This window comes from Thunnus albacares, chromosome 1 (genome assembly GCF_914725855.1).
Source record: "Thunnus albacares chromosome 1, fThuAlb1.1, whole genome shotgun sequence".
NCBI lineage: Eukaryota > Metazoa > Chordata > Actinopteri > Scombriformes > Scombridae > Thunnus > Thunnus albacares.
Genome location: NC_058106.1, coordinates 38,013,086 through 38,035,636, shown reverse-complemented (window position 1 = coordinate 38,035,636; position 22,551 = coordinate 38,013,086). Strand labels below are relative to the sequence as shown.

The 22,551-nt window shown below is 37.7% G+C and overlaps 2 long non-coding RNA genes across 3 annotated transcripts; one reads left to right on the top strand and one right to left on the bottom strand.

The window, feature by feature from the left end:
- Positions 1-404: 404 nt before the first annotated feature.
- LOC122987860 lies at positions 405-11,475 on the bottom strand. Its single transcript, XR_006404642.1, has 3 exons — positions 11,465-11,475; positions 7,920-7,923; positions 405-621 (listed from the first exon to the last, which is right to left on the bottom strand). It is a non-coding gene; the product is annotated as an uncharacterized LOC122987860 (long non-coding RNA).
- A 3,341-nt stretch (positions 11,476-14,816) lies between these two features.
- Positions 14,817-22,144, top strand: LOC122987683. Of its 2 annotated transcripts, none has more exons than XR_006404558.1 (3): positions 14,817-14,922; positions 16,334-16,474; positions 21,996-22,144. It is a non-coding gene; the product is annotated as an uncharacterized LOC122987683 (long non-coding RNA). The 2 variants fall into 2 exon arrangements; XR_006404557.1 differs by having other exon boundaries at positions 21,993-22,144.
- The last annotated feature ends 407 nt before the right edge of the window (positions 22,145-22,551 follow it).

The window sequence follows — 22,551 nt, the reverse complement described above, 5'->3', positions numbered from 1 at the left end:
ATGTGATTAAACACTAATTAAAACATATTTATGAATATTATATTCAATTTCTGCAAAGTCTGTTCCACTAGATGCCGCTAAATTCTACACACTGGACATTTACACTCTTAATCATGGAGATAAAAATCAGTGTCTGTCTGATTATACTGTATGTTATGATAAAATGCTGCTGTAATAAAACCTCAACCACAACCTCTAAAGTCCTTCATTTCTTTTACCAGGTTTCACCGCCATCACCCAAAGGAAGGAAACACATATTTTGGCTATAAACAAGTAGAGTAATATTTTAACAATAATAAGAATGTTGTATTACTTATATTTGAAGAACTAGACTACTGATCTACACTGATTTATAACGCTAACGACATCTGCATTTACTGAGCCTTTCTGCAGATCCTCACAGCTGGGATCAGTCTCAGTCGTCCATCCTGTAATGTGTTGTACGTCTTCAGGTTCATCTCATCCAGAACCTCCTGTGACATCTGCAGCATGTAGACCAGAGCTGAGAAGTGGATCTCAGAGTCTCCTCTCTGGTCTTTTCTCTGACTTCAGGAACTCTTGGATCTTCTGATGTACTGAGCGGTCGTTCATCTCCATCAGACAGTGGAAGATGTTGATGCTCTTGAGAGAAGCCATGAAGGAAGCAAACAAACATTTATTCATCAGTAATAATAAGAGATTTTAAAAGTGCAATATGTAAGATTTGGCCAGAATTTTAGTTTAAAACATTAAAAAAATTAACTAAAATTATCAACAGAATGTGAAGGGATAACAGTTCTGACGTTATGTCAAAGAAGTCAATGTATTTTGTTGCAGAGATATCTACTGAAATGAGCATGCTAACCAGCTAGCTCCAGCCCGTACCGTCTCATAATACCACTTTGTATCACGGGGGCGATAGTGAGTCACTGTAGCGTCCTCAGTCCAAGATGAGAGGAAGAAGAAGTTAGTGCGGCCCTGAGCAGCAATGGTGCACATGAGCCAGGGACTGTGCTTTCTGGTGAAATTCGGCCCCCTATATGTTTGGATCAGGTGCCAAATCTTACACATTGTACCTTTAAGTACATTTTTGCTAATAATACTTATGTACTTTTAACTTAAGTGAAATTTTCCATGCAGGTCTTTTACTTCTACTGGAGTATTTTTATCATTACCTAAAGATCCCCTCCAGACATGTTTAAGAAATAAAAATATCTCTGTTCTGAATAATAATTTGTGTCTGATACAGTTTTTCCATAAAAAAGGTAAATTACCAAGTTAAAATCCTTAAAACAGCATGTTCTCCTTCTCCTTCAAATTCAGAATCTCTAAATATGTAAATATTGTTGATTTGAAGTTTTCCTGCTGGACACCAGACGTCTCATCCTTCACTCACACCTGTGTAAGCTGCATACTGAACCATGATTGGCTCCAAACTGGTTGTGATGTCATAAATCCTACAGGTGCGTCCAGGTTTTAAACTGAGATTTAAGGTGAGCTCTGAGAAACTGAAAACAAACTCTGCACATACATCTTTCTGCACAGAGAAGAGCAACATCCAACTGAAGGAGCAACAAACAAACATGTTTTTGAATTGTTGTTTTGACTTATATATGAATCATTATTAGATTTCTTTTAAGGCAGAACAAGCCTAAAGATTTATTTTTGTCCGACTAACCAAATAATTAACTTTGATTAAAAGCAGCACACACACAGCGGTCTCCTCTTACATCCGAGCCTGTTTCCTACACAGATCGGCTGCACTGATAAACTAAAGCTGAGCTGAAAGAGCAGCAGACGTCTCCTCAGTGATCACAGGAAACTGAAGCTGCTGTGGCTTCATGCCTTCAGAATAACAGCGAGTGAGTCATCATCGGACTAACAGCTCAGTTCAATAATTCAGCGCTCCTCTGTAAGCATGAATTATTGAGTCTGGAGACTATGTCCTGCTCGCCTGAATGTTTCTGCTCTTATCAGGAATATCTTTTCTCATCTTAGCAGAGCACCAGGAGAGTGTAGCTGTTTTTGTTAAACTGAAGTGCAGTAAGTCTGTGAGTTATAAAAGGCTGTATCAACATAGAAGAATACACAGTTTCAACTTGAATTTTGCATGAAAATAATATGAATAAAAAACAGATGAGTATGTTTTTGCCTCCAAACATCTGCTGTCAGGTGTTGTGATGATTTAGTAGCAAAGTTATGACTGAGCACTGAGAATCACCTTCACCTTTACCTTTTTTTTGCAAAGCCTGATTTATCTCATGCTGAATTCGCACTAAGTCAGCCGCTGTAGTGAAAAACGTCAGTCCTCCATTTCGTTTGAATGGGGGTAGTGCATTTAGGCTGTGGGGGTGGGGGCCCCACAGCGGCCTATGGCAAGAAAGCTGAACCAGAATCAACTTTTGAAGAAACCAATGACACGCTGCGATGGCCAATCACAGCCGGTGATCAGACCGATTAGAGTTGTACACCTCTGCCATGAGGGAGGACAAAGACGTTACTAGGATGACGGGAGGACATTTCTCCTCCTTTGATGACGTTAAAAGTAAAGTTTGACGGCTTCTTGACTCGATTTAAAAAAGACAAGAGAGAAAGTGAGGGAGAGAGAGAGAGAGAGAGAGAGAGGTGGTTGAGTGAGCTAGAGAGTGAATGAAGAGAGCGAGCAGTGGTAGCGAGACAGCCAGTGAATGAGTTACAAATAAACACCCCGACTCCGCACCTCCACAGAACCATACAGAGGTGCGCCACAACGCCAGATTTGGAATACGGCTTTATTCCTCTGTGTTGTAGACCTCTGTTGTTGTCCAAAAACTATTAAAAACACGTAAGTGAGTCACACTGTTGCACTGGGTGACATGTTCCTTTGGTAATGTCATTCGAGACGGCTGCAACTCCTGGGTCATGGGGAAGGTTTTCAGGCAGTTTGCACAGTTACAGAGTGCAGATAAATATTGCTGATAAAATAAAAAACATAACTAGTGTCAAAAATATGGTTTGATATAACAAAAAAATGTAACTAACATTGTTTTCATGCCGTCTGCTGTTCATTTTATTGTTGCACTTCAAGAGGGCAGCGAGGTCGTTACACTCTGAGAGATTCAGATAGAAAGCTGCTCTGACGTTCCTGTAATGAAAATGAACCATCTGCATACGGTTTCCCCTCTCATCTTCACATGAATCGCTAATAAAGTGTCACAATCATTTCATCACACCCGGCCCTGATGAAACACAAACTACAAAGGGAAGTTTTTAAATTATAATGCCGCGCATTAGCACTCACTGAATATTTTCTTTCTTTTTAGCTTGGATGCATTTTAATAAGACACACCGCATAAATTTGCATTTTCTGCAAACTCCTCTCTCACTCAGGAGGAGGAGTGTCGGACGTGGACGGCATGAGAGGAAGGAAGTCACAGTGAAGGTTTTAATAAAGGTGTTCATGAGAGAAGAATCTCCACTGACAGTGTCTGATGGTTGTCCTAGTGGTTTCACACTTTATAAACTGTTATGTGGGTCCATGTAAGTGAATGTAACACCAATATTCACTCTTCTCTCAGCTCTGGTTTGGTGTCTGACTCCTGAAAAAAATATCTGGTTCTTGCAGAACTCCTGAAGTCCTGAAAAATTATATTAAATTATATTTTTTATATTATTTTTTAGGACTTTGGGGGCTTCATGGGCTCTTTAGCTGCTAAATGTTCCACTTTCTTAACCAGCTAGTCTCTGACTTTGTGTACAGAAACACTGAGACGGACCACAAGGAGCTAAAAGAGGCCACAGCTGTTGTCAACCCTGAGTCTGGTTGAACGGGACTCTGGTTGGTTTTCCTCCTCGGTTCAGAAGTGGTCTCGGTTCGTTTGTGGTGGGAACGTGATCCGACCTCAATCTGTCTGACTACAAGGCTGCAAGTTTGAGTTAAATGACTCCCACAGCCAGGAGCGCTTTGCATGCTGGGATGTTGATGAGTGAAATCAATAGTTGCTAGCAGCTAGCAGCTAGCCGGAGAATGAATCGAGGTCTGACCTGAACTAACAACCAACTACATTGTCTTCTTGACATTTTGGCAGATAGGAGCTTCTTCTGGACCTTCTTCCTGTGTTTATGTTCTCGCTTCTGCCCCAGACACATCTGACCAATGAGAAGAGAGAATGTTTTCACCTGACTTTTAGTGATTTTTTTCTGTGTGAAAAGAAACATTTAATGAAAAGGTGAAACATTGGCTGAAACAAAACCAAACCTGCGATCACTGATCTGTGATCTGTGTCCATGTGTATGTTCACATAGATAGACGAACAGATACATACAGATAAACATACATGCACTGATACAGATTATGCATGTATGTACACGGACACATACACCGATAAATATTATGCACATAAATACATCATTGCCATGAATTAGGGAACATACGTGTATACATATGCAACACATGTAAATTGATTGTTATGTGATGTAAATACTGTTGTTATTGAGAATGTCACTATTTATTGTGTGCTTTATTTAATTAATGTATTTCTGGTAGTGATATGTTATGACTATTATAAGTAGAAAAGCCTAACCAGGGACAGGGGTTGCAAATTAGCCTTTGCTATAAATCCTATATCTGTTTCATGTTATTTCAACGTGTTACATATTTTTTGCATTGTCCCTGACAAATAAACTAATAAATAAAAAAAAACTGAACCAAATTTACCAACTGATCCACTGATTCAGACAGGAACAAACACAGTAGAGCAGTGGGAGGCAAACGTCGACAAATGAAAGCTGAAATTTTCCCTTTTATAGATTGCATCAAATCTTTTATACCACACAGTAGATAACATTATAAACACAAGGCTTATGTAAATCCCCACAATTATGAGCTTGTAACCTCTTATATACCTACACAGGTACATAACATAACAGTACTTTAGCTTCAACCATAGATGAAGCAGGCCACTGTTTATTGTGTGGATCAGCCTATTTATGGAAATTATAACATCTGTCCTCAGATACAACAATTGAACTGTTTTATACAAACAAAAACACATCAAAAATATGTGTTTTTCTCGTGCTTGTTCACCCGCCCCCAAATAAATAGTGCTGAAAAAATCTGGCCCGTGGTTGAACCTGCACTAGAGGGTTGAAAACACCCTAAAAAGCTCTGCAGAGCTGCAGATGGTGATGATTCTGTGTGGGTTCAGAAATATGAGTGACCCCTCTCAGTTGATTCGATCCATTTTAGGATGTTTTCAAACCTACAGTTGAATCTTTTTCACACAGAAAAAAATCTAAGCGAACCAAAATGCATCAGTTGGTTGGTTATATTTTTAAAATCATCATTGTAGCCACATAACAATGCAATAAGATAAGAGAAAATAGAAAATTCTTCTAAGATAGTTACAAAGCACAACTTTGATTTATTGTAGTAATTTTAGTCTGCTGTTACTTTGCATTAAACACAAGTATTTTGGTGTAAAAACCCTAATTTTTGATCAACAGTGTATTCTGAGTTACACATAAATCTAGTCTAAGATTTTGTTTCAAACTGCTGCAAAATTTATTGATTGATTGATCGACAATACAATTAGTTTTAATGCTGTAAGAGCAGATAAACCTCTTCATACAACTGTTAACTATTTGATAGCAGGGGTAAGCCGGTATGAAAGTAACATGGGATGAAAGTGACGAGGCAATTTTCTCCAAGCCCTGGACTCCACTAGAGTAGCTCTGCATGACCGTCAATGCAAACCAAACATTTCCTGCTTTACTGCTTCAAATTAAAAACTTTTAAATGACTAATGGGAGACTTTTATTGTGAAGAATTTACAGGAAGTAAAAACATGTTTATCACTGAATTAGCAGAGCTTTGCTGGTGGTGCCAAAAACCAGTCGAAACATATGGAGCTATTTGAGCTATTTGTTCAGTGGATCAGTTAGAAATAACGCAGGGAGGAAGAGTACAAGCAGAAACAGCAACAGTGATGATGATGTTTTATGAAGAGCTGCAGACAACCAGCACACCTCCAACAGGAAAACTACTTATTTTACTTTGCTGTGCTGTGTACTGGCGTCATGGCTTGGTGTAACTACTCCCGGAGAGGAGCTGTGAACTCGCGCGCTGTGCACGTAGCAGATGTCCATATAAAGAAATCCGTCACGAACTGACGTCAGCTCGGGCTGAAAGTAAAAAAAAAAAGGAGCTTAGCGTTCAGAGCAGAGCTGCTGCTTTCTGCTCACAGGCATTACTGCTACATACATTTACCTCCTTACTTTACACGTCGGCCATTTTTAACATGAACATCCGATATTGTGACATTATATATGTCTGAAAATAAGGAAAAGCATAAACCTCCCCTTTAACAGAACCTGGAAAGATCACGTAGATATGTCATACTGTCGCAGAGTTTTACCTGAAAAGCTGTTTTCAACCACGGTAAGTAAATTCACTCGAGTGGTAAATTTTTTTGAAGTTGTTGACAAGTTGTGTTTATTGTTTCACGTGTCATAAACATGATCATTTGACAGATTATTGAGGACTTTAACACGCCTTGAAGTTTGCCATGTCAGAGTTTTTCAGTGTAGAAGTGAGTCACGTTTCACTGTCAGGAGTCGTTGTCAGGACGATAGTAAACGGCTGTTTCCTTTCATCCTGCTGCTAATGCGGTCACACCGTGTGTTACAGCAGGTTCTACTCTGATCAAACCGCTGCACCTACAGTTTCCCAGGACAAGGATGAGGAATGTCTTGTGTGTGCAGGTGCAGTGTCTCTTCTCTCTGCACTGGTCCCATGAGGCATTTACTGAGCGCACCGAGCTCTATATCTGTCACAACTATGACAATTAATAATAAATAATAAGAAAAATAATTTATCTTAGCAACACAGCAAATGAAATGTGTTAGTTTTACACTGTTATACTATTAAGATAAAGGACATAATATGTTTGCAATTACATATTAACAAGGACATTGTCAGATATTTTTTTTTAATAAAAACAAGAATAATACAAGCGGCAACCTCCGGGGCTGTAAAATGAAGCCAATGCGGAAGTGCCAAAAACTGCAGTTCCTTGAATGGCCACTTGAGGCTCCAAAGGCGAGTCAACCCCCATAGACCCCCATGTTAAAATGCCAAACTTTACAGCAGAAATAAACATGTTTACAGCCTGGTACAAACAACGGTTTTGGTCTCTGTAGCTAATTTCCTCTTTCATGACAACTGTACGGGGGGTGAATTTTTCATAACTCACCCAGCCGCTAGGTGGCTTGTTTCAGCCATTCGGCCCGCCTCTTTGCCCATTTTTGATTGGCTGGGAGTTAGGCAGCGTCACGCACTACCAAGATGGCGACGGCCGGAGCGGCTCGCTTTGAGCTTCAAAACCGCTCTTCAGAAACCAACGGGTGACGCTACGGTAACTACATCCATATATCGTCTATGGAATAATATAAACAATTCAAGTTTATGGTGTTGTGTTATTGTTGACCCAACAAAGTCAAAGTCAAAGTCATTGATAGACCACACGTGAGTTGTTGATCATAACGAAAATTAGTTTCTGTCTGTAACATTATCTTTTGAAATGAAATTTATCTGAAAAGTGTTACTTTGATACCGGTTCTACCTTTAATCCCTCCTTTAAAGATGTGATTGGCTCGGTGGGTAAACAGCCGTCAGTGAGCAAAACACCGAAGCTGTTTGAGTCACTTAACAAATCAGAGACGTTGGCGGCGACTCAGAGGTCTGGAGCAACAACCAGCTGATGTGAAGGTTTTGTAAAGTCCTGGTAATGAGTCCCAGGCAGGATGAGCTCAGCGTGCAGGAAACACACCTCCGGCTGGACGCTGGAGACGAGGGCGTCAGTCAGAGAGCTGACCCAGTGACTGCAGCGTCCTGGGGTCACACTCAGCCGTTGGTGGTGTATTTTACACTTTGTTACCACGACAACAGGAGCCATGATGACTCTGCTGGCTTGTGTCTGCTTCTAGTTCTGACTCTTGTTGAACTCTAACGGGTATAACTTCCCTTGAACACAAAATGTGAAATGATCTGATCTGACTGCACGAGATCAAACGCCGCTTCACGCTAAGATCTCACCAGACATGATATATTTTACATTAACTTGCTGGATATACAGTAAATATGCATTCCTGCCTCTCCTCTTCAGAGTGCAGTTAGTGAGAGGAATAAAGATTAAACACAGATGGAGCAAAAAAGGGAGACTGTTAGTATTCGTACAAGGGAGGAAAGAGATGATAAATAATGTAGAGATACAGTAGAGAGATAAATGTTTCAGTGACGGACTTTCAGCAGAGCTTTGATTATTGAACAAAAAGCATCGAGCACGTCAAGAAAGAAAATCAAAGGAGCTACAAACCGAAAAGTGTTTTTAACGCTGGAAATAATTCATGATTACATGATGCTTTTAACATGAAACTGAGTGGACTGAAGCCTTTATTCATTCTACTTTCCACAAATTCAGAAGATTGCAAAAGGGGCAAAAACGGAATTTTTACATGTTTGTTTGATATTTTCTGATGTTTAGAAAGCAAAAACAGGTAAAATGAGCAGCTCACACATAGTGACAGCATCATGTTTAACAACTGCACGTCGCAAATAGTTTTACAAGACCTGCATGCGTGAGTCACAAGTGTGGCGTGATGATATGTGTGAAAATAAGTGAGGGGAAATTATCTCATGTTGCAAATTTGTTGAGGCTCCAGGAAGAGCAGCAGAGTAACAGATCTGTGAGTTTGAAGGTCTATCAGACATCAACATGCTGCACAGCAGTTTCAAATACTATGAGACAGGATTTAACAACTCTTTTACTTATATTTATGTATTGATTTGATGTCTATTTGTATAGGGTAGTATATAGCATGAACACAGATTTTATAGCCTGAGCTAGTTTGTAATGCCTGTCCCTAGATGAGCCTTCAAAATACATAAAACTCAACAGTAAAATACACACAGAACAGCTCAAACAATATATAAACAATAAAAGTTTCATAAAACAACGAGCAGCAGATCGCTGATGACTACACAACTGTCTAACAACAGTTTAAAATGATCACAGTCATGCTCCACAAGTTGATCTCCTGAACAGAAAATGCCATCTATCCTAATGAACAAGCCCCGTCTATAATTTACAGATCAATAACCGATAGTGTTCTCATATTTAACATTTAAGAAACCTCTCAGTAAAACAAAAGAACAAACTGACTCAGGTCGTCAATCAGGCCACCAAGATTATTGGAGTCAAACAACTCCAGGAGTTATTGTTTTAATCCACAAACCAAAAATACAATTCAGATCTACAACGACCCCGCACATCGTCTCCATTCAGCACTTCAGTTGCTTCCATCAGGCTGCAGACTCCAGGAACAAAGATTACAAGAAATCATTTATTCCTTCAGCTGTGACCATCCTCAACAAGAGCTTATTTAAATAGGTCCCTTTGGATCTTTGCCCATTATTATAAGGCTGCTCATTAGGACATTCTGCAGACGACCCCGTCGCCTCTTTTAATGTACATTAATCTATTTATTGTTAAGTACTGCTGTGTAATATACATTGCTGTGATGGTTATGATGGACTAACTTACATGCTAGTAGAAGAAGAATCGCTTTTATTGCCGCCTAGTCACTTTAAGATTTTATCCTTTAATGTATGATTATTGTGTTGACTCAGAATGAGATTTATTGGCCAAGTACACAAGGAATTTGACTCCAGTTTAGTGTCTTTCAATGTACTTACACACAACAATGCTTAAACAGATACACAAGGACAACAAGTCAAAGATTATCAAACATAAACATATCACTATAATGTACAAACAAATAGATACAAACATATAGAAACAAGTGGACAACAACATAAATTGTCTATATGAAGGTGAAACCATTTTTGTAAACGGTGAGCAGGATACAAGTAGTGCAAAGGTGTAAAGAGTCCTGGAATAAATATATGGATTAATGAAATGTATTGCACATTTTGTATTTTAAACTAACATAAATATGTATAATATGTAGTTGCAGTGGGTATTATAGTGTCCAGGGTTATTGCACGGCGAAGGGGAAGAAACTGTTCCCGTGTCTGGTGGTTTTTGTGTGCAGTGTTCTGTAGCGAGGCTCGCATGCGCAAAACAACAATAACAAAGACGTCACATGCAGCACGCTGTCGTATGAGGCCACTGAAGTCAGCGTTTCATTTATATGTTGATGTGCAGTGAAGATAGATAGATAGATAGATAGATAGATAGATATTACTTTATTGATCCCTGAAGGGAAATTCAAATTGTCAAGAGCTCATCAAAATATAAAAACAAAAAACTACCCAGTCAATTCAGGAGGAATTGAACAGTCTCATTGATGTGGGGACGAAGAATCTCCTGAGTCGCTCCGTTCAGCAGCACAATGAGAAAAATAATGATAGAAAAATCCATGTATTAGATAAGTAGGTATGATCATATGTATGTATATATTTGGCGGCAGGGCCTTGAGGGTAACAATATGAGTCATATGGACATCATGGTTATCACGTGGAAGGGAGAGCTCTGTAAAGCTTTGTCTAGGTCTGTTAGAAGGAATCTATAAACAACCAAAGAGCCTCCCAAGGCCGTCAATACATACCAGTGACTTTCCTTTTTTACTTCAGAATTCTCCACAGAGACTCTGCGGACTCTCTGTGTCTGTAACATATGTTCTGTTTGAATTAAAGAGACACTTGACTTCAACATACCTCAGCCTATTGATAATTTATCCATCAAATAACAATATAGTCTAGAACATGCACTTCAACAACCAGCAGCAAAGTCTGGTATGTGCAGTGGAAGCCAGCAAATTCGTGAGCAGATGAGCATGAGGAGAAAGAGAGCCGAATTTTTAATTATGCCTTTTTGTGGGGCAATGGCAACTACTTCTGTACAGAGGTGTGGATGTGGAGTCGGAGTGGCGGGGTCATGACACGAATGGCTTCACAGAAACAGATTTCATCCAAAATTTCAGTCAGTCAGTGGTTACTTTTAACTCCGTATTTCAATGCGGCGAGACACTCAGCTCAGGCGACTCATCTCACTGAGAAGCATGTAGTAGTTGGGTTGGCTGGAGTGACGTAAAAATAACATGAATTCCAGTATGACTGTTCAGACTGACATCAGACCAGTATCTGATTCAGGACCACATATGACATTCAGACTGCAGGCAAAAGTGGCCCAAATATGAGTTGAAAAGATCAGATTCCATGTGATTCATGCTGTTCGCACTGTTATGAAAAAACAGATCTGAGTCACATATGAGCAAAAAAATCAGATTTGGGCCACTTTTGCCTGCAGTCTGAACGTTGCCTTTGAGTCAGGACCATAACTGTGCCGACACAGGAGTTTCATTGAAATGAATGAAGGGCTGTAATTTTTTTTAAACAGCACTGATCTGTCTGAAAGCAGCCGTACGCAGCGTGATTTTAATCATCATTTCAATTACAGCTGCTCAGCTCAAAACCCTTTCAGACTCAGGACAAAACCTTCATTTTCGTCTCTTAATAGCTTCAAATATGAGCATGTTGCACTTTTTTTCACAATAACCAGAACTGTTTGAAAATAAAAGAAATATTTCATGTGAACATTTCCATTCAGGATTTACAATGAATTATAAATATATAGTTTAGGCCTCAGGTTTAAGGAAAATGTTATTACTAAATGTTATCACCTGATGAGTGAAATCTGTGAAGCTTGTTGTCAAACTGAAAAGTTTCATAATCAATAAATAACAACAAACATTTAAATCTGACTCATGTTTTTACTCAAGTCAAACCTGCCACTGACCTTTCTGACTTCATAGAGGTGAAGTGTGAACAACTAGAATGTGAATAGTTTCTAAAACATCAATAAATAACACAAGAAACTCTTCAGTGAACCCTTTATATTCAGAAGAACTTTGATGCACACGTCACTTGGATTTCTGTAACTGCTCACAAGGAGCGTTAAAACTCATGCTGAGAGCTCATTTTGATAATAAGAACTGGAGCGATTGATCTGCAGATCGACAGCAAGATAATCTTATCAGTTTGTGAGCAAGCGTCATTTAAACAGTGGACGGGACGCCAGTGTTCTGCTGGGGCTGATTAAATCAGCACAGACAGGAAAAGTTTAATGCAATGAATTTGCAAACACCAGTATAAATTATTTACATACCAGTAAGCTATGAATGTATCCAATACTATCTAACTACCTACTGCAGAAACAATTAAAATGCAGGTCACCAGTAATCACTCAATCAAGTAATAAATCAATCAAACTTTAATTGTAAAGCACTTCTCAGACAACTGACAAGCTGATAAGAACAAATGTAAACAGTGATGTTTCTGAGCTCTGAGCAGTTTGTCTGTTTCATAGTGATGTTGGAGCGCCATCTTGTGGCTTTTTGATGCTAATATCATTGCAAGTGGATGGACTCACATCTGTCAACAGTGCATATATCTTTGATTATTCAGTCAGTGAAGGTGTTTAAACATGTAAACAGGTGTCAGTGAGAGCTACTGGAAGGTTAAACATGAACAAAGACTGATGTCCAATATAAAGCTGACTATAGTAAATAAAGACATGCAGGTCTGATCTAATATTGACTGTCTTTAGGTTGACAGATTGACAAAACACAGCAGGTGATTTAACAGATATGACATGCATCATACATCATAAGCTTGACAACTGCAGTTGTTGTATATTACTGTCTATCTTTATATACTGTTTAATTATTTTCTCTTTATCTCACTTTATTTTATCCTGGTTCATCAGTGTTTTATTTCCTCTGGTTTCTTCATTCTTTCTTTACAGGTTTCTAGTGTTCCATGTTTCGTATTGATGTCATGACATTTACTCGACAGTTTTAGTTACTTTTCAAAGGAGGTTGTACATGAAATAACATAATGATAAGCTTATACAATATAAAAAGTTAAAGATTAAACCATTAGTTCCCGAACTTTTTTCTTGTAAACTTCTGCATGTAGTTGTGGTTCCTTGTCATGTTACACATTGAGTTTGAGTTGTTAGCACCAAATAAATACTTGTTTGTGGCTCAAAGAGGTCAAACTTTCCAATATTTCACAAAGTTTAGGGAAAAACCTGAAAAATGAATAAAACTTTGTGGTGTTTTTTCTTCTTTCCTTTACCAACTGATATCAGTCACAGTAGCTGATTTTCTTCATATTGAGTACTTTTACTTTTGATAGTTTAAATAAATTTAGCTGATATTACTTATGTACTTTTACTTAAGTAGGGTCTTAAATGTAGGACTTTTACTTGTAATGGAGTATTTTTCATGGTGATTTGCTACTTCTACTTGAGTAAAGTATTAGACTACTTCTTCTTCCACCACTGGACGTCTCTCAGGCTCAGAGATAAAAAAGGATCATGTGAGAGAAAGTTCAGTTGTACTGTCATCTGTGACCTCGCTGTTATCTTCATCCTCTAAGTAAAACATCCTCCTCACACTCAGCAGACAGCTGAGACTCAAACCCTGAATGAACAGACCAGAACTCTATTTGTCTTCACTTTATAGGGCAAAAGAGAAGTGAGGATGTGTCCTGTTTAGGGCTGCAACTAATGATTATTTCACATCCTCATAATTTAACAACCATATAGGTTGATTGTACTTGCACTCCAGAACCACCCATAGGAGCCTTGTTATAAAAATTTGAATTATACTGTGATTAGATGTCTTAAAACCTTACTATGTGCTTATCTTGTTTTTGCATGTCATGATGAATGTTCCTGTTTTGCTCTGCAAAGTTGCAGAAACCACAAACGCAGCAGCTAAGATTAACAACAGGAGACCAGTACTATATATGTTAGAGGAAGTCAGGAGGGTCAGACTGGTCAGAAGGGAGTCATCTTGTACAAGAAAATAAATTCAACTTAAACTTTGATACTTTGGATCCGGTCTCCATTATTTAAAGGTCAGTACGAAGAAATTCTTTTAACAAGCCTAATATGCCATTTTCCAAAACCATTACAAATGACTCTGTGGTTTAAGTCTGGTTAGGGTTAAAAGATCACTTGAAATGTTGTGGGGGTTAAAGTTACTAATTCCTTACAAATCACGTGACACCTAAACCTAACCATCTCACGGCTCACTGCATATGTGTAGAACGGATCAGGTTTCACCTTATATATCAACTGCGTCACTTCAGTTGTGATGACCCTAATGCCCTAACCCTAACCCTAACCCTAAACCTCTGACCCTAACCCTAAACCTAACCCTAACCCTAACGCCCTAACCCTAACCCCTAAGCCTACTCTAAACCTCTAACCCTAACCCTAAACGTAACCCTAACCCTAACCCTAACCCTAACCCTAACCCTAACACCCTAACCCTAACCCTAACAACTAAGCCTACCCTAAACCTCTAACCCTAACCCTAACCTAAACCTAACCTTAACCCTATCCCTAGCCCTAATCCTGCAGGTCCGTCCAGGTGTTAAACTGAGATTTAAGATGAGCTCAGAGAAACTTTCAAACCAAACTCTGCACATACATCATTCTGTATATCTGTACATCATTTGTGTGCTTTTCTAAATGCTGGTGAGCTGTTTTAAAAAGTTTATACAGTGAGATCTTTTGGAGAAAAGCTCCCAACTAGAAAATCTGCAAACCTCACTTTTTTTTATTAGTTTGTTTAGGGACATAGGATCTTGAACTGTCAAACCGAACGAGTCCGACTGACTGGCATGTCTGTTGTCTCGCTGTTTGAAGACGTTACTGTCTCATGTCCTTGATAATGGAGACACAGCAGAAGAGAACTGGCTCCAGCTGGTTTGAGTTTATCTACAAAGTCGAGGCCACAATTCATAGGCTGGAAAACTCAACTCCAGCACTGTTTGTACTCTCTGCACTGCTCAGTTTGTAGCAGCTTCACATATCTGTGTTTGTTGTGTTGCTTCTGCAGGATCTCAGGACAGCTTGACACGTACAGGTAAGTTAAAAAATCACTTTTATCTCCTTTCAAAGGATCAAAAGGCAAATTATTATAAAGTAGTATATTGTTTAGTTACTGGACTGAGAATGACTTCCTCCTGGACTCCACTTATTTAGTGGAGTTGCTGTAATATTTCTTCATATGTTGTCAGAGGGAACAGTGTTTGAATTACAGGGGAGCTGAATGTGCCTTCAGTTCAGCAAACTCTCATCATTCCTGCATTTAATCTGAGTATCCGCACTGTCAATCAGACTCAATTACTGTTATAACTGTTGTTCCTGATCACACGCCATGGTGAAGCAGGTTTCTCTTTTACAAAAACAAGATTTTGGAAGATGATGGATATAAAAAATACCCTCCCACTGCGATTTTTTAAAAAGAAAATGTCCAAAATTTAAAAAAGAAAATGTGTCTTTGTTAGTATTAGAGATGGCAACAGCCCAATTAGTCTGTATCCCCTCCTGAAACTGTCTGTGGTTCAGACAGTTTTTTTGACTTCAAAACATGGATCTGGCTAAAGAATAAGTTGAACTTTGAACTTTAATTTAATGTTGTATTTCAGTTATATAAAGTGTGTATGAAAGAACAGACTCCCCTGAAACCTGAAGTGTAATTTCCAACACAGAGAGAGAAGTTTTACAAATTTAATAGATGAGTGAAACCCGAAAAACAATGAGCTTTCTGTAAGTTGGACCCCTGGGGATGACAAATTCATGTTGTGGTGGAAGTTGAGCGAATAAAGGAGACGAACAAAGAGAAATTTGTCTTTGTAAAAGAACCGAAACCAACAAAGTGACAGTCCAGAGTGCATCCTCACCAAGGTTTTTATATGCATAAGAACAAAGAGTCAATAGTTACATTCAATGAAGAGACATCGATGATTGATTAAGGCACTTCCCAAATGAAGGCACACTCTTGACTGACAGGAAAAGGTTAATGTACAGGCTAGGCTATATGTCAACCTTACATCATTTACACATAAATGTGTTATACAGATCAGGCATTGTATTAAGAAAGACAGTTCATTTATAGTATCAGGGGTTTGAGTAAAGTTCAGCAGAAATGGAGCCAGTCATGCTTTCTACTAAACAGTATAACACAGAGAGTCACACTTAATACAAAGGTTATTCATTAAATGATCATTTTTTCCCTCTACACATATTAGTGAAAAACAACAGTGAAGTTTAATAAATTACAGGCTTTAGCCAGAATTAGTACTGAGTTTTCATGGACTGAATGACATCCGCACTATCATCAGTTTTCCTGTAAAACACACTTAAGGGATCTTAAAGATAACACAACGTTTTTAACTCCAAAATATATACATAAACATATACAAAAATATAACAACCTCCCCACCTTTACTTTTTTGTTGATAACTGAACTATTCTGACATTCTTACATCGAGGTAATACAGCTTCGCGTCAGTAGACGGTGCTGCTGTGGATCCACCAGGGAGACTCAAGCTCAGCTCTGCAGCTCAGAAACAAACAAGCTCTGGTCTGAGAAAGACTTGAACTCTGATTCTCTCTCTGTCGACCCACCACAGGTACTGCAAAACTCCTTTTTCTACCTTTGAATGTTGTAGAAAGGTTTTGTGTATATTGTGTTAGTGTTGAATGAGTGTTTGCAGGACTGAATATGTGGAATTAGAGTAAAGTGAAGTGTGTGTTTTGAGTTATATTATTTTGGTACATATTAATATTTTGACTATTTTCTTTTATGCAGAATGTTTTATATTATTTATTTCCGAAATTTGTGTTTTGGTATTAATTGAATTTGCACTTTAATCAGAGAGCTTAGAGATAACATGATTGGTAATTGTGTGCAACTGTATACAGGAATAAACAAGCTCTCTCTATCTATCCACAGTTTATTACCGGACCACCATGTATACACACATTAAAAATCACTGGGTTAAAATATTGGGTCAATGTATCACCAACACATCACTGGTTAATGTTTCCCAGAAAGTGACTCAAGACAAGAGGTTGTTTGGACCCAGTTTTAGTCTTATTTTCTATTTCCCTGTTGGGTTTTTTACCCAAACTATAGCTTATTATAATCTACTCAACTCTTTTTAAACTCACATGTCATGTTTGTTATTGATTGTTAATAACTTACGTATCTTTTAAATATTATCTGCTCATTGTTTTGTACAAAAACAATAAATCTGTGTCAGTTTTTAGCTAAAGCTTGTTGTGTGAAACACTGGCTCAAAATAACAGGTTGATACATTCAGTGTTGTGTCAGTGTGATATCGACACAAACTGAACACAAAATTTCAACCCAGTGATTTTTGTGTGTAAATAAAGGTTTAATAAATATATAAATAGATAAATAAATAAAAGTCCTTGAAACAAAATTTTTTATTCTCTGAAAAAAAAATAAATATCAACAAATTCAAATTCTTCTCTTTAATGCCAGGAACAGAAAGAACTCAAATTTAAATATACTGAGTCTAAAATACTCTAATACTCATTATATGTTGCTGGCACCACAGCAAATATTTATCAAACTACTAAAATTTAAATTTTGGTATTAAAGGATAAGTATGGTGATATTCTTCATTTTTCTGCTTGCCGAGAAATCTCATTGAAAGACTATACTGGAAATTTGACTCATTATTATACTTATGTTCTAATTTAGTTGTGTGATGGAGATTTATTTAATGGGTTAATAGAAACTTTTGACTTTTAGAAAAATGCTGAAACGAAACTCTGTGGTTTGACAGATGCATGTTTAGACAGTTTCTCCACACCCATGTGGAAAGAGATGTAATAAACAAGGTTATAAAACCACACAATGCTGCAGACTGTTCCTGTCAGGCATGACTAGGCATAAATGTAAGTGCTTAACTCTGCTCGGGGATCATTTGTCTACACAGACAAGGATAAAATTTTAACCCAGTGATTTTTGTGTGGCTGTGTGCTAATGACCAGAGAAAAGGGCAGCGATGGGGATGGCTTTTCTCTCCAGATATACAAAGAAATTGTATATCTGTGTATCTAATTATCTGATTATTATGCTTTGATCTGTCAGAATACAATGCAGCTATTCTGATTACAACATGTTTTGTTTATGTAATTATTTTTGCTTTAATCTGTCAGACAATCCTAGTGGTGTGAGCAATGTCTCTGTCATCAAAATACTGTATAATTGTTGCTGATTACACTGGTAAAGCTTAATGCTCTCTGTGTGTGTTTCTTTTGTGGTGGAGAATTCCTTATATTGCTATTAAAGTAGAAATATGTTCATGTACGGAGTGTTTTCTCATGTTCCACAGGATATGATGTTCTTATGAGGTTTTTGCTTGCGTAGAGTTTCTGTGCCACATTTGTCGGGTAGGAAAGTATGGGTATTGCTGTTCTCTCCAGGGGCATGGCGCTCTTAAAGGTCACGCATGATCGATAGCCTGTTGAGCTAGACACAGGATAAACAAATGTCAGACACTGTTGTTTTTGATTACTGGCCTAGTATGAGCATTATTTAGGGCCAAAGAGATGTACAAATGAGAACTAGTGATGTGTCCCTTCAACTGTATATGTACAACTGAATTGTGTGTTCAGTTCAGTTGCTCTGCGCAGAATAACTCAAGACAATTTCGCCTCTGAACGATTTTTGTTTTCCAAAAGTTCATTTATTTGCTGCAACACTTTGAATGACAATCAAATTTCTCCACGACAAAGTCTTTGAAACAAATTATTTTTACTACTCAGTCGACTAATAAAATATGTTTTCTGTATAAAAAGAAAAACTCAACACTTGAAGGTCTAAATACTGTTTCTTCTATTCCAGGGACAGAAAGTACCTAAAACCTAAAAGTAATCAAATTTAAATATATTGAGTCTAAAAACACTCTAACTACTAATACTCAGTGGCACCATAGCATATATTTATCAATCAACTGAAATTTAAGTTTTGGCATCACAGGATAAATCTGCTGATGCTCTTTATTTTTCTGACTGCATTGTCTACAAATCTTATAAAAACCAACAATGAACTGATCTACTTATAAGTATTGTGTGTGTATCAAAGCCTGATATATCTTATTCCTCCATTGTTGTCCAGAAACTATTAAAAAAATGTCAGTGAGTCACACTGCTGCACAGGGAAACATGTTCTTTCATCACCATTTGTTATTAAAATTAGAATTATACTGTGATTAGATGTCTTGAGACCTTACTATGTGCGTGTTCTTGTTTTTGCATGTCATGATGAATGTTTCTGATTTGCTCTGCAAAGTTGTACAAAAAGCAAAAGCAGCAGCTATGATCAACAACGGGAGGCCAGTACATATGTTAGAGGAAGTCAGGAGGGAATAAAGGTCAGAGACAGGTCAGAAGGGAGTCATCTTGATTTAGAGACCTAAAGCTGGCCATCAGTTAGAGAACTAAGAAAAAGTCATGATGTTATCTGTGGAATATGTCTATAAACATTAGGAGAAATATGAGATGCCCATTTGTAAGGTATATAAACCAACTGTGAATGCTCTGAGACAAGCCTTTTTCTCTGTAACCCTGTTTGTGTGTTGCACTGTGAAATGCTCCTTCTTGTACAAGAAAATAAATTCAACTTAAACTTTGATACTTCAGATCCGGTCTCCATCATTTAAAGGTCATTAGGAAGAAATTCTTTTAACACCATTAATACACACACTATAGTTTATTTTGACTCAACCCCACACACACCATCCTGCTGCCAGAAATACTCACTAGCAGGTTGTTTTAGGAAATTACACAGAACCTTCCTCAAAAATGAAACTGTATTTTTTTGAGGTGTTTTTTTTTTTTTTTTTTTTTTAAAGATCTTAAGTAGCAAACAACTGGGCTTGGAGCTAAGAGACAAACTAACACATTGTTGGTTTTGTTATGAGCATGAGATTTAAGGATAGTAAGAAAAATGTAGCAAAACAGACCAGTGTATTAAGTAAAAAATAAGAGTAAAAGTCCTTTTATTCTCAAAGTTAATCAGCTGCTGGCAGCTTTGTAGGAGGACCACCGCTTGTTCTTTAATTGTGTTAAACTAATCTTTGATTCGTAAGAGGAAGAGACAGACTTGAGCAGATCCCTGGCCTGCAGAACTGATCCTTATAACCTTCTAAGTGGGGGTTGATCAGTGATGCTAATGAACTCAGAAAGACCACCTAAGAGACCGATTATGACCAAACATCCAAAAATTATGGCCTGGACTAAAAGCATAAATGACCTCTGGGGTCATTTGAAACACACGGACAGAGAACCCCGTCTCTCATATAAACAAACTCTAACTCCAACCCAATACGTACTCCTTGTAAATCTGAGCCAAACCTAAATTTCATGTAAATTAAATGTCTAATCATTATGCAGGTGACGTAATGTTATTTGTCATGGAAATACACAAAGTATGGTATAACTTTGATAGTTGTTTGATTATCTACTAAGGAGATATTTTGATTTTATTACATTATTATTTATTACATTTTTACTAGTTAAATTAGATAAGTAGTTGTACTGAAAGAGTGAATCTTCTGAAGTAATAGGAATGTAAGATATAAAGTATTTCAGTTTTGAAGTTTTCTTTTATTATTGAACAGTAGTCATACTGAATCAATTAAGGTTGGATGCCTAGACATAATGAAGTGTTAATATGAAGGTTAATGTTTGATATGTTAAAAGAAGAATCGACTTATTATGAAATGAATGTATACTGCTTAACTGTTTTCTTGAATGGTTTCACAATATATGTTATCAAATTACAGGAAATGTTCAGACCTAGTGACTCTGAAGTGTTGATTAGAACTAAAACTTAATTCCCCCGTATAAGAAAGTTATTCACCATCTCAAGTAGTAAACAACACCTTAAAGTCCAGGACAAAGGAACTGAATATTCATCAACAATTCAACATGAAAACCTTTACCAAAACCCAAAATAAATAGGTAAGCTTAACTGAACTCGGTTGAGCTGAACTCCAGAACTCCATAAAAATTCTCAAGATATCTTTTTTATTTGTTTTTCAACCAAGTTTATGTGTATTTAGTCTTTTATTGAAACAAGTTTAGTTTGTTTTTGTTCTGTTTGTAACATTAAGTCTCATGTTTCCATGTACAGTATTTTATTTTTGAAGTAAACACCGTTGAAGATTGACTGTAGTCAGATTGAACTTTATTAGGCATTCAACTCAGGTTACTACAAGCCAACCAAAGCCTGAATCCTCAACTTAAACCCCTGAAGAAGAAAACAGTGCTTAAAACCGGATCTGCTTTCTGAGAGCTATACTGCAAACTAGAAGTTAAGCCGGTCTAAAGACTCTTTAAGGGCGTCCAGAAATGGCTTAACTCCTTTTTACCGGTGTTCAACACCTCCAACACCTCCTACAGTCCACTGTTTGGTCCGGGCTCTTCAACTGCCAAACATCACTGGTGATGCTACACAAAACAATGCTGGACCTGCTGAGATGACACCTCAACACCACAACGAAACAAGTCAACAGTGAGGCATAACATGGCTTTGTGATCAAGGGTTGATGTCAAATAAAATTAAAATTAAAAGGATAATTTCTTTAGAGAAGTTGAGTTAGCTTTATCTTAGTATTCCCTGTTGCAATACGTTAAGCCTCAAGTCACACACTTCTAGCAACTCTTGCTGAATGATTTTCCTTATGTTTATTTTCTTCTCTCATTTATAGGCCTTATTTTTCTTTTTCTTTATTTATTTGTTTATTATTTATACCTTGTCATGTATCCTCAAGATGTTTAGCTATTAATAAATGTCTTCATTCATCCTGAAGTGGTTGTTTGTCTTATTTGAGCTGCAGTAAACCAGAGGTCACTGTTGGGACAAGAACTTATGGTTATGAGACTGATTCATTGCTTAAACCAAACAAGGGTTAGTGCTTCTTCCTGGCGCTAACAAATCCTAACCAAAACAGAAGTGGTACCCAGATGAGGTTATGTTTTATATTAATAAAGTGTTTATGTGTTTATTGTACAAACATGCAAGTGGTATCAATCTTTTCTCATCAAGAAAGCAAATAAGCATATTCCCTGAAATGTCAAACAATTCATTTAATGTACCTGCATTTCTAGAAGCAGAGGGACGACAAAGTGGACAACTGTTGGTGGACAAACTGTATGAGCCGCGAATCAGCCGCCGCTGCAGAACAGTGAGTGAGTCGACCTTATAATGGGGTCCAACAGTTCAAAAGGTCAGTGGCAGGGAGAGTTTGAAGGTCCCAAAAGACCTAAACATTTACAGAAAAGGGTCAGGGACATCCTGAAGCAATGGAAGAAACAAATGCAAGACAGGCCGATTATTCCACCTGGCAGCCCGGCTGACACTGTTGCAAAGTAAGTAGGAGATAACTTTGTTTTGCCTTTCAGCTATGACGTGTGGTGGGACCGATGGGATTTGGCCTTTAGGTGGCTCATTTGACCCGAGTAAAATTAAACTGCTGAATGAAATCGTCAGAGAGGACATGAATCCTGACTGGGATTACGGGTACATGCACATATGTGCTGCCAAATGGGAAGAAATAGCCAGAAAGCATAAACCACCAAAAGCTAAATCTAAACCATCCTCCGCCTCGATCAAACATGTCAACAAAAGCATGATGAGATGTGTTCGGTTGTTGACTTAATCGCTGCT